The following is a 12,247-nucleotide window of genomic DNA, read 5'->3' on the forward strand; positions in this document are numbered from 1 at the left end:
TCCTAATTAATTTGATAGTCTTTTGGTTCACTACATACATACTCTATTTGAATGTTTATTGTATACTGTCCATGCATTTCTTTTTCTTATAGTAATTATTGGTAAGAATCAAGGATTAAAATTTAGTCTTTCATAACTCAAATAACTTCCTTATCAATTTGCTAACAGCGGGTACCGATTTATCCTTAGTCGCTCCCCATTTACAATTCAGGCTCAACTATCGCCTTCAAGTTGGAGGCCATTGACATCGATCTAGTGTGATCTTTGTCTGTGAAATTCCTTAGCATTACGTAGTCTTCCATGTTTTCGAAAGAATTTGTTTGGGAACACACTTTGTCCTAATGTTTGTGCAGGGCAGTGATTATGAATTGGTTCCCCTATCAAAATTTCTTTAGGGAAAAATGTTGTTCTATGCAACATGAATTTTTTGTTGTTTTTCCATATAAGCATCACTTATGGGAAACTCCATCCTAATGGCTATCCAATCCAATAATGATTTGATAATTAAATACACTCTTAAGCCTAACTTTGTCCCCCAACATGCATAATCATCTAAAAATTGTCATTGGTTCGAGAATGCGTGAAGTCTGTCTATTCATTTCTCTTACAGATTCTTAGGAATTATCCTTTTCATTTTTTTGGTATCGATATCATGCTACTTATACATTTTTTTAAGAGATGATTTTCTAATTTCGTCTATATAACATCAACTTATAATTCCCCCTTACTATGTCGATCATTGGGTTATAGTTCCATGCAAACTACTAGACTTCAATATGAAAAAAGATCATTAGCAAATCTTAACAATTCGATTCAATGACTTTTTATTTTTTTTCCTTTGCTCAGCGAGTCCCTTTTCAAGACTAAAAACTTTCTTTCCCCATTGTTTACTACTAATAATATATTGGAGATTAGAGTTATGGAAATGGGATTAAAATCTTTCCTCTTCGCATATAGCCTTTCTTTTTTTAGATACTGAATATATATATTTTTAATATATCTAAGCATCCAGATTTACTGGTCTTTATATTTAATTCCATTCCTCCTCATGTCGAAATAAGACTAGATTTCATTTTAAAAAGGATTATCCTAAACATACTTGTTACAAATAGACATAAGGAAAAGGAAGCTATAATTTAAACGTGGGTTAGAGAAAAATAAACCAAGACATTCCTCCAGAAATTTTCCTAATAGTTGTAACTACATCTATGTTGCATCCTTCATCATGCATTTTTTAATGAAACTCCTCATATCCCAATATAAAGAAAATACACAGTTAAGACCTCATCATAACAATATATGAACCATGCATAATTTAAATTCATTTTCTTACTCAACCTATGTTATTACCATTAATCTATGTATATAGAAGTGTAACAATTCTTTAACCTATCTTATTACCATTAATCTATGTATGTAGAAGTGTAACCATTCTTTATGGTCTCGAGAATATCAAATACCAATAGTAAAACTAATTACAATTGAGATTATTTTACCATGATATAGTAAAATTTCACATTTTTTATTTCAGTTAATAGTAGAAAAAGTAGTAAATCTAAAACTACAATTGGGATTAGTTTACAGCCATATCGTTGAATATAAAATGTAGATATTTACCTCTTAATTGTAGAATAATTTCCTACTTACAGATGTATAGTGAAATATCTCTCTATTTCACTTGGATGCGATTATTAATATTTTTTATTATCTTCATTTCCCTGTCAACATGCAGAACATATCTCTCAATTTCACTTGGATGTGATTATTAATGCTTTTTGATTATCTTCATTTCTCTTTGAACAGGGAGAACAGCGTCAATATCGTGATACATAAATTTTTTACTACAACATCAAATTCTATTTCTTACATATTGGTTTTCGATGATATGAGATGGTAGTTGTGTTTCTCTATGTGAATAATTTATCCATACCAGATACAATAGGGCTATTATAGTTTAAAGCAGGAGAGAAATTCTTCAAAAGTAAATTTCATTTCTTTTCTATGTGTATCATAATTTAACACTAACTATTGTTTTAAAAAAAGTAATTACTGACTAGAAGGTCTCGTAGATCTAACACCCTTATGAATCAGTTTTAAATTTTTCATTAATAACTAAATAAACAAATTATTTGATGTCTAATTTATATGCATAGATCATGATGTCTAATTTATATGCATAGATCCAATGTGAACCCCAAAGACTAATAATTATTTTCAACAATTTTTACTTTTCCTGCATGTGTATAGAAGTGAGTATACATGTGTATAGAAGTGAATGGAAGTGAGTATACAGGCAACCATACATAGATAAAAAACAAACATATAACCATACATCCCAGATCCAACATATATCTATGCATTCCTCATAGTTTCTCCTCATTAATAATAATAAATTTTTTCCCTATGTACACTTAGGAAGAATATTAAACTATAATAATTTGAAATGCCTATCTAAATTTAATTAATGAAATAATTCTAGCAAAGTATGAGAATATATAAAATATTTTATATTCTATAAACACATATCATTAAATTAGACAAAATTCACACTACCCAAGGAAGAAAAATCTTTTAACCGAAATCATTGCTTGGAGAATACTTACTAACTGAGTAAGCTCCACCTACACCCAACCATGAATTGCCTCCCCATGAGCTAATATCTTCTTGCCATCTAATCCGATTGCTTTGCCTCCTAAGTGGTTTTCTGTTTATAAACTCATCTTACCCAACAAATATTAGTAGTCTGGTGCTTTTTGGTCTCCCATCATTTTTCCAAGCTTTTTTTCTTTAGTTTTTTCAAAAATATATATTTTTTTTTTCATTAAATCCCATTTTTCTCTACGGACAGTGCTTTCTTTCACCTCACCTAGTATTTCTCTCCACCTAAGTGATTAAAATAATCTCTCTCCCATTATGTTAATTTATTTTCTTTTATTTTTCTTTATTCCACCCCACCCAATATTTCTCTCCACCTAGATGATTAAAATATTCTTTCTCTCCCATTATGTTAATTTATGTTCATATTTATTTTCTTTTATTTTTCTCCTATGGATTTTTAGGAGACTTTTAAGGAAGGTCCATCATTTGGACTTGACCACTACAACTTTTTCTAAGATGGACAAAATTCTTGTACACTCTAGTGCTCTTTGCTGAATATTTCCAAAAAATTTATTTATTAGCTCAATAATAATAATATAATTACATCATAACATAAGTCTCACCATGGATTCTCTCGCTATTAAATCCAATAATAGTTGAATGTCTGAAAATAGTAACTGCCTAAAATATAGAGTCATAGGGGTGTTACAAATGTCCATATTGTATTTGAAAAGTTTTCTTTGGTATGCCTTCTTCTTTAATCCACAAATAGATTTGGGATCTATTTTAGTAACACAATTTCTCCCTTCACTTGTCAAACAAATAATTTATTCTAGGCAAGGGATACTTATTTTAATAGTCATTTTTTTTAGCGGTCGATAATCAATATACATCCTAAATGTTTCATCCTTTTCCCATTAAAGTCGATTGGTGCACCCCACGATGACACACTATGTTAGATGTACCATTTGTTTAATGACTCATGTAACTGCATTTTTAATTCCATAAGTTCTTGTACGCTAATTTGGTAAGGTGTGTTTCATACTAGTATTACTTCTGGTATGAGTTATATAGAAAAATATATTTCACTCTTAGGAGGTAAACCAAAAATATCATGAGGAAACACATCCTTTTTTTCGGACATAGCTCTTTTTAGAATTTTAGCTTATTTTTGGATTTAATGGCTATGGAAGAGGATATGGAAACTATGATGTAATTATGTTTTATGTTATTGAAATAGTAAATGAGTTGCATGGAATTTTTAGGAAAGATCATTAGAGTATTAAAGACTTTTTTCCAATTTATAAATTCTTTTAGTGGGTAAAGTCCACATAGTGGACATTCCCAAAATGCCTCCTAAAGATACCTAGAAGAAAAAGAGAAATATTACGTTAATTACTTGACTAGAGAGAAATGCTAAGTTAGGTGAAAATAATAATAAATCAGATCAAGAGAGAAAAGTGTGCTTTAAAGAAAAAGAAGAGATTTTTTTTTTATAAATTAAAATAAAAGGCCTAGGCAAAAGGGAGTGCACACCTTAAAAAAGGATGCTTCTAAAAAATTGTTAGGAAGAACCTATAAGAAAAACCACCAAGGAACCAAAAAGGTTGTTGATTCCTTAAGGTAAGAAGGTCTAAGATCAGGGGGAATTGTTTGAGACAAATCATGATTGGGTAGAACGTGCTTTGTTCCTCAATATTCTCCAAGTATTTAATTATAATTAGAGGAAATTTTGTTTATATTTATATGTTGATATTGAAATTAATTAAAGTTGTTATAGTTACTATTTTTCATGCATGTATTAATTTATTTCAAGAGATAAATTAGATGAGTTATATGATTGCAACGATATTTATATTCGAAATATTATAATGTTTAATTTCTTATTAAAATGGTTAGAGGAATGAGAAATAAAGGAGTTAATAGTTACTAAAGTTGTGGACAGTAATAAGGCATGTGATATGATTGGTGAATCAAAGTATGGATAGGGAATGAGGTGAAATTCAAATGCATGGTTAAATCATCCCCTATAGGATAAATTTTAATTAATGTGTGTAAACATTTAGCTGTGCATGGACATGACAAGTAAGTGAATTTTGTTATAATTTTTAATCTACTAAAATGTAAGAATAGAAGTTACGATAGATCTTAGATAGAATTCTTAGACTATTCCCTGTATAGAAATATATGCAAGTTAAAAGTACACTATAGATAGTAAATAAATGAAGATACATTCCTATAAATATGTCTTAGGCTGACTAGAGCCACATAAATAATGAAAAGTAATTTTTTTCGGTTGGGGTATGGAAACATGGAATCTTCATAATATTCCAGTAGATAAATTCAAAAATTCTTTTGTTTCTAAGTCTAGTAAGGTAGATTTTAAGTTTACCTTTGCTACATGCAAGTAAATTGATCAATCAAAACTTTGTAACAAGTACAAAGAAAGCAACACTCCAAGTTTATTAATAGATAACATGACTATAGTAGTCTATTTTTTCAAGAACATGTGTATTCCTTAATAATATCCTTGTATATTGAAAGATTCCGGACGGGAGAATGGCTAGGCTTTGCGCAGGTTTCACTTTTCCCGCTTTCGTCGTCGAGCCTCGGCTCTTCTTTAGGGTTTATGGCGGCAGGGAAAATGGAGAGCGGCAATGGAGCTCAATGGCCTATGACGAAGGAGCCCTCGCAAGATTCATTTCATCTGAATATGTCGTAGAGATTTGGCTCCCCCCTGTTGTAGAGGATAGCGGGTCTCTACGGTTTCTTCTCGTCGTCAAGCCAGTGGATGCAAACGTGAATGAAACCAGGGTTGTGAGCAGCTTATGGGTTTCGAAAATGCAGCGAGTGTTAAAAATGGAGGACGTTATTGGGTTTTTTTCACTGGCGAACCCTCACAGCCTCAGATCTATGCGCTTGAGCGAGTTGTTGTTGAATGAGGCCATCCGGGGCACTGTCACAACCAATTTATGCACAGGTCTGATGATTCGTTTCCAGACCTGCATCAAATCGTTGATGGTAATACTATTCATCGATTCGGGTCTATGGACATATGTTCGGCAGCATGTTTTTTTTCATCTTCTTGAAGCTTGGGCACCGAATCACTTCTGTGAGGGTTCGGGCAGAAGGAACGTAAAGCAGATCTATAATATGGTCTCCAGATTATTAGCTCAGAGCCACGTTTCTCAGGATTCAAATATGGATCTGGAAAAAGATTTTCAATTTATTAGTAAAGATCGCAATGTCAGTTTCGGCATCCATAGGACTCCCGCCTCCTCTCTTCTCTACCCCCTGTGGCAAACGCAGGATAAGAAGGCCCTTCAAAGCTCCAGCCGCCTGTTGTATCAGATCGGCAGAGGCAAGCAGAACTCCGGTTTCTCTGCCCCTTTTCAGATCCAGATCAAGCTTATATCTGGCAAAACCCTGCTACAATGGGTGAGATCGTCGGATCTAGTGCAAGACCTCAAGCAGGCTCTGGAAATCAAGCTGGGGATTCCCTCTGCAGCGCAGCGACTTCTCCATGAAGGTAAACAACTCGAGGATCTCTTCCCCCTGTCTTTTTACAGCATTCAGAGAAATTCCTCCATCGCTCTTACCCTTCGTCTAAGAGGGGGCGCTGCAGGGCAGTCTTCCTCAGCTGAGGCGTTTTCTTATAAAGACGCTGTCCATGCTAAGATGCCTAAAAGAACAGTTCCACCTGCTCAAGCTCCCAAGCCTTTCCTGGTGGATAAACAGGAGGAAACCCCCTCCATAGAAATAAAGCATCCATCGCTGGATGAGCAAACCCAGCATTTTGCGGAACATGGCATTATCTGCAGGTTTAATGGGTTATGGCCACGCACAGCAGACCTCTACCAATGGATCCAATCTAACTGGACCAACAACTGCAAGGTTCTGCTATGCTCAAAGGGATTTTTCATCGTAGTGTTTGCCTTCGATGAGGACTATCAAAAAGCCTTAACTGGTGGCCCATGGTTCTGGGGTGCAGCTGGTTTATTCCTCACTCCTTGGTTCCCAGATTTCGATCCCTCTACAGCAGTTATCACTAAACTCCCCATTTGGGTCAGACTTCCAAACCTCCCAGCGAATCTCTGGCACTTTGCGGTATTCCAAGGGATTGGCAACTCTCTAGGCCGCCTATTAGACACAGACGTCTATAGAGGGGAAAAGGGCTTATACACTTTCGCCAGGATCTGTGTAGAAATAGACATAAGCAAAGGTCTCCCGGACCAGATCAATCTCAAAATTGGAGATTTCCATTGGACTCAGACTTTGGATTACGAGAACACAGCCTTCCGATGCCGCAACTGCCATCATACAGGCCACCTTCAGAGCTCTTGTCCCACGATGCCAGCCCAAAAGAAGAAAGCCAATGCTAAACAGAAATCCAAAAGCTGGAAGCCTCATGATCCTCCTCCCATGGACGATTTTGACTTCAGCTCCGATGAAGAGGAAGAGAATAAGGAACATGTGGCAGCAGCGTCGGAACCGGATCCGTCCTCGGCAGGTCCTGTGGTTTCGTCAGTCATACCAGCCTCTCAGAAAAGGAACCATGAATCCTCCACCTCGGACTCAGAAAAGGAGACCTCTCCGTCGGCTCATCTCAGTTTGCAAATCACGCCAGCTCAGCAAAATCCTCCTGAGTGGGTCAAAGTTGGTAAAAAAAAAGGGAAAAAATGCAGAATAGTGGATTCTGCACATGTTGGGTAGAATCCTCTGTTCAGTTCTTGCTCTTTTGTTCCTCTTGTTTCTTCTTGCTCAGCATTGTGTTCCACTCATTCTCTCTTAGGAGCCGAGGTGGACATCCTATCCTTTCCGGCTGCCTTTGTTCCTGCTTCTCTTGCTTGTAACCTCGCATTGTACCATATGTTTTCTTAATAGATTTAGTTTTTACTGAGAAATAGTGGATTCTGCACATGTTGGGTAGAATCCTTTGTTCAGTTCTTGCTCTTTTGTTCCTCTCGTTTCTTCTTGCTCAGCATTGTGTTCCACTCATTCTCTCTTAGGAGCCGAGGTGGACATCCTATCCTTTCTGGCTGCCTTTGTTCCTGCTTCTCTTGCTTGTAACCTCGCATTGTACCATATGTTTTCTTAATAGATTTAGTTTTTACTGAGAAAAAAAAAATAATATCCTTGTATATTACAAATACAAAGGTAGAACAAAGCTATATAATCCCCCATGGACTAAGTTTTATAACCATCCTTATTTTACTACATTGAAAGTGGTATAAAAATTCATTATACACGGTGTAACACAGATTTGTTTTCTATGATAATGTTTAATGTTGGCTGTCTATAGACGTAGAATACTTTTAGATTGGATGGCTAGGGAAACCATGTTTATACTTGTGAGATGATGTTATTAATATAATTATTGTGATGTAATTAATTAATCATTATGTATAAATAATAATGTTGGAAATTACTGAGGAAAGGAGCACTAGAGTTGGAATATTTTTTCCCTATTGGAAACAGTGTTTAGTGGTTAAATCCAAAATGAATCTTCCCTAAAAATCTTCTAAAAATACCTAGGAGGAAATATTAGAAAGAAAAAAAAATGGATTTAATATGATGCGTGAGAAAGATCGTATTAAATCACTTAGATGGAGAAAGATATTAGGTCTAGGTGAAATAAAGTGCTACAGGAGAAAAACACAAACTTTAAGGAAAAAGGAAGCAAGCTTTTTTGAAAAAAAATATATAAAATAAAACAAAAAGGCCTAGGTTAATGGGTTGGAAAACCCAAAAGAAGGACTCTCCTAAAATATGCAAGGAAGGAAACTTATAAAAGAAAACCGCCCAGGAATCAATCAGGTTGTTGACTCTGGACACCAAGAAATCTTAGCTCGATGAAAACTGGCATAGGTCGTTCATGGTTGGGAGGAACATGCTCAATTCCTTAGTATTTTATAAGCAAAAACTATGGTTTGAATTCTGGATATAAAACTTCATTAATAGAAAGTGTTAAATGTCATGCATTCTTTTTATAATTTATTATCAATTTTAGATGATCACTCATAGATAAATGAAGATCACTAAAGGTAGTATTGTATACATTGGGACATGGATTAAATGATGCATGTATAATATATACATTCCCTAATATGTTATGATGACTAGTATGCAACTCTCGTTATGAATTTATGGAAAACATGGGTTTTATAAATTACTGGATATTTGTGAATTTTCTTACATATGCAAGCATACGCGTTTAATGAAAATAGTTTTTTATAGAAATTTAAAGGAAGCAGAAGTCATGGAAGTATTGTTAGTATGAAATTATATCAAATATTTTCATGTAGGCATATGATAGATCTGGAGGACTCAACACCACAACCATAGGGTGGAATTAAGTTCTATTGTCATGTAGGCATATGATAGATCTGGAGGACTCAACACCACAACCATAGGGTGGAATTAAGCCCAGAACTTAAGATTTATGTGAATACTTTATTGTCCATTTAGAGGTAAGTAGGAGTTGAGAAAGAAAATAGCTTATGTAAATTCCTTAGCATACTCATATCAAGTCAAGCGACTGTCTATGGGGTCAGAAATAAAGAACCTTACAAAAAAAGAATATTATATCCTCTTTATTAATGCTAAAATTCGGGTTTACGTGATTTGCCCTAAGTTTGGAAATAGTAAATATAAAGGCAGAAAACTAAAAAATTAATACGGAAAAAATATACCTACTAAAAAGAAATGAGAGGACAACATAGAGGACGACTGTCCGTAAGGGAAGGAAATAACATGAACTTTGTGCTATGATGTTCCGCTAAGAGTATCCCTCGACATTAAGTGTTAAGCGATAAATTGATCTTCTGGGAACTTGAGACCATGCATCCATAATTCAAAGTGGGAGTGACCTAAATATATCACTTATTAACGCTAGTGTGAGAAGCTAACTAAGTAAGAAAAGGAAGGATAGTCGGTACTACCATTAGTGTCAGTATTTATGTGTGTGTATTGAGACAATGAAGCCAAAAAAAATAGACAAAACCCATTGGTGGTATATAACATAAGTTCATAAATAAAATCTGAAATTGACAGTAACTCTTACACAATAATCAATTCTTATATCTAATTTTCCTTGCACATATTTTGTGCAAATAACAAAGGAACAACATGTATAACGATAAGTGATTTTTAGTAGGCAATGATGACTATAGACTTAATTGGATTCCCGATATTTTAAACATCCCATTGAATACAGGGATACCCAACGGGTAAAAACATACATATAGAGAAAAAACAATGTCATGAAGTATATTTTTCTTATATTGGAAGAAAATTAAGCCATCTGAACACAAAAAAATAGAAGCCTTATCATGCACAAGGACTACGTAAGAAAATTGAACCATTTCAAGCTTAGCATTTGAGTGCTCACTCATTGTTTACAATAAAAGCTATATAGGTTACCCAGAACAAAGACCTCAAGCCTCTACGCATACATCTAGAAGCAGAAGTGTGGAAGAAAAGATTCTAACCTACGAGGTGAATATTGAATTAGTTGGGCTCAATGATAAGAACAAGAAAAAATACTAGTTTCCAACCAAAAACCTTAAAGGATTTATATGCCTTATGAAGGGAAAGTACCTACAAAATTTCATTACACTCGGGTTAGACTTGAACTAGAACAACAATAAAATATTAACTACATATTTTATATTTTTAGAATGTAAAAGAAAACAGAGTCTTTACCTATAAGAGTTTCTCACCAAATTGAATTTAGAAAAGAAAAAGAAAAATATCGGAGAAGCCATAAAAAAATCCAAAGAGAAATATCGAATAACATCTTAGCATACCACCAGTGCTCGAAGGTAAGTGAGTGTGAATTAATCGCTTGCGAATGGACCGAGGTCACTAGGTGTTGGAACCCAAAATAAAAATGAATCCCTTAACATATGGTGTACTTGAGGGATTAAACCCTGAAAGGTTTCACTTGAATAAAAGAAAAAAAAATTAACCCTTGACTCTTGGAAACCGTATTCATCACCGATCATGCATGAGAACCAAAGTATTTCTAATTACCTATGTAGGTGCGTGGATGGAAATAAGAGGAATTTGCACCAAAATATGTGGAAAAATAAATGAGGATACTTCAATTTAGAAATGAATTGGACGAAGAAGAGAAATAAACCCAGAACTCGCATCGAACCAAAGAAAGCTCCAAAAATTTAAGAGAAAATGGTGAAGAATTACCAACGTGAGAAGGTATTACGAGGATAGAAGAAAAGAAAATGCAAAACTCTCCCTGTAGGGAGCAAGGTACCTTCCATAGAACGAACTATTGGGAGATGAGTAATCCAAAAAAAACGCAATGCACAAAATGAGGAAAAACTGAGAGGAAAAATGTGTACTTTTAATTTAAAAAGAACGAGTAAAACTTCCATTAGCTCGTTGTTCTCTCTCTCCATGCAAACTATTTTCCAACAAAAAGTTATATGTGTGGTAGGTTTCCATACTCTTAGTGTTATAGAAATATTCTCTACTCCTTGTGCGATCAGGCGAAACCACCACAATGAGTCAACGGAGAAATATTAGACACAAAGGGGTTTCCAAGCTAGGGTTTGGCTGAAGGGACCTTAAGCCTCAAATCGGAGAAACACCAATCTTCATCGTTGACAGATTTGAGTACGATGAGAATGTGAATATCACATTGAAAATTGACAGTCAACCAATCCCTTGCGTACAAGTGGAAAACGACCAAAACCTCGAAACCCCCTAACCTATCAATCAACTCCATATGGGCTCCAATAAAGGTTTAATTGAATTACGTATAATTGCCTCCAACAGAACTACAAGGTGTTAATTTGAATAATCATGGGCGTAATTGGTCACATTATACAAAAGAAACCCATATAGGGTAGACTAATAGAAATTAAATATTTTATACCATGCCATACAAAGTAAATACTTGTGATGAAATTAATATGTAGCAAGCCAAATAGGCTAAAAGGTAAATCTTATCATAATCAATTATGTCAACAAACTTTATAGTGTACACTAGCGAGTCCTATTTCCACCTCCATAGCAATAACTTTGCTATGGAGGTACCCCTCTGACAGCCGCATACAGCATCATCGACCATGCATCATAAACGGTATCCGTCTTCGGCATCCCTCTCCGGCTGCCCATCGACGCCCCCGGCGACCCTGCCCGCAGCCACTGGTGGCCTCCACTCAGATCGTATTGATGACCGACGGGAGAGCTCATTTACGTGTACGAACCGGACCAACTTCCTCCAGGCCATTCAAAGTCCCGACAATCCTATCTGCAAAACCATTCCGCCACAATTCACCTTCTGGACTCTGGCGAACAGAGAGGGAGGTGAGCACTCCGCAGCTAACAGAACAGAGGAGACGTTCAATAGACAGAGGAGCTGGCCATTGGTTATCGAGATTTGCGGTTGGCAAGGTTAGTACATCTGAAGCCTGCGAATTCTCGGTGAATTTTAACATCTATTTGGACTCGCCTAACATTCTAATTTGAGCTGCAAATCACTTCATTGAAGTGCAAAACTTTAATCTGGTGTAATAATTTCCGTCATCACTGTCTCTGCGTAAAAGACCATTTATCTCCTCTGCGAATTTATGTTCGTTCATCAATCTGTTGATAAAATTTCTGTTTTTGAATTTATTGCTCA

The sequence above is a fragment of the Pinus tabuliformis genome, chromosome 4_1 (genome assembly GCF_031772625.1).
Source record: "Pinus tabuliformis cultivar Carrire ecotype Pingquan chromosome 4_1, CPIR1, whole genome shotgun sequence".
NCBI classification, from domain to species: Eukaryota; Viridiplantae; Streptophyta; class Pinopsida; order Pinales; family Pinaceae; genus Pinus; species Pinus tabuliformis.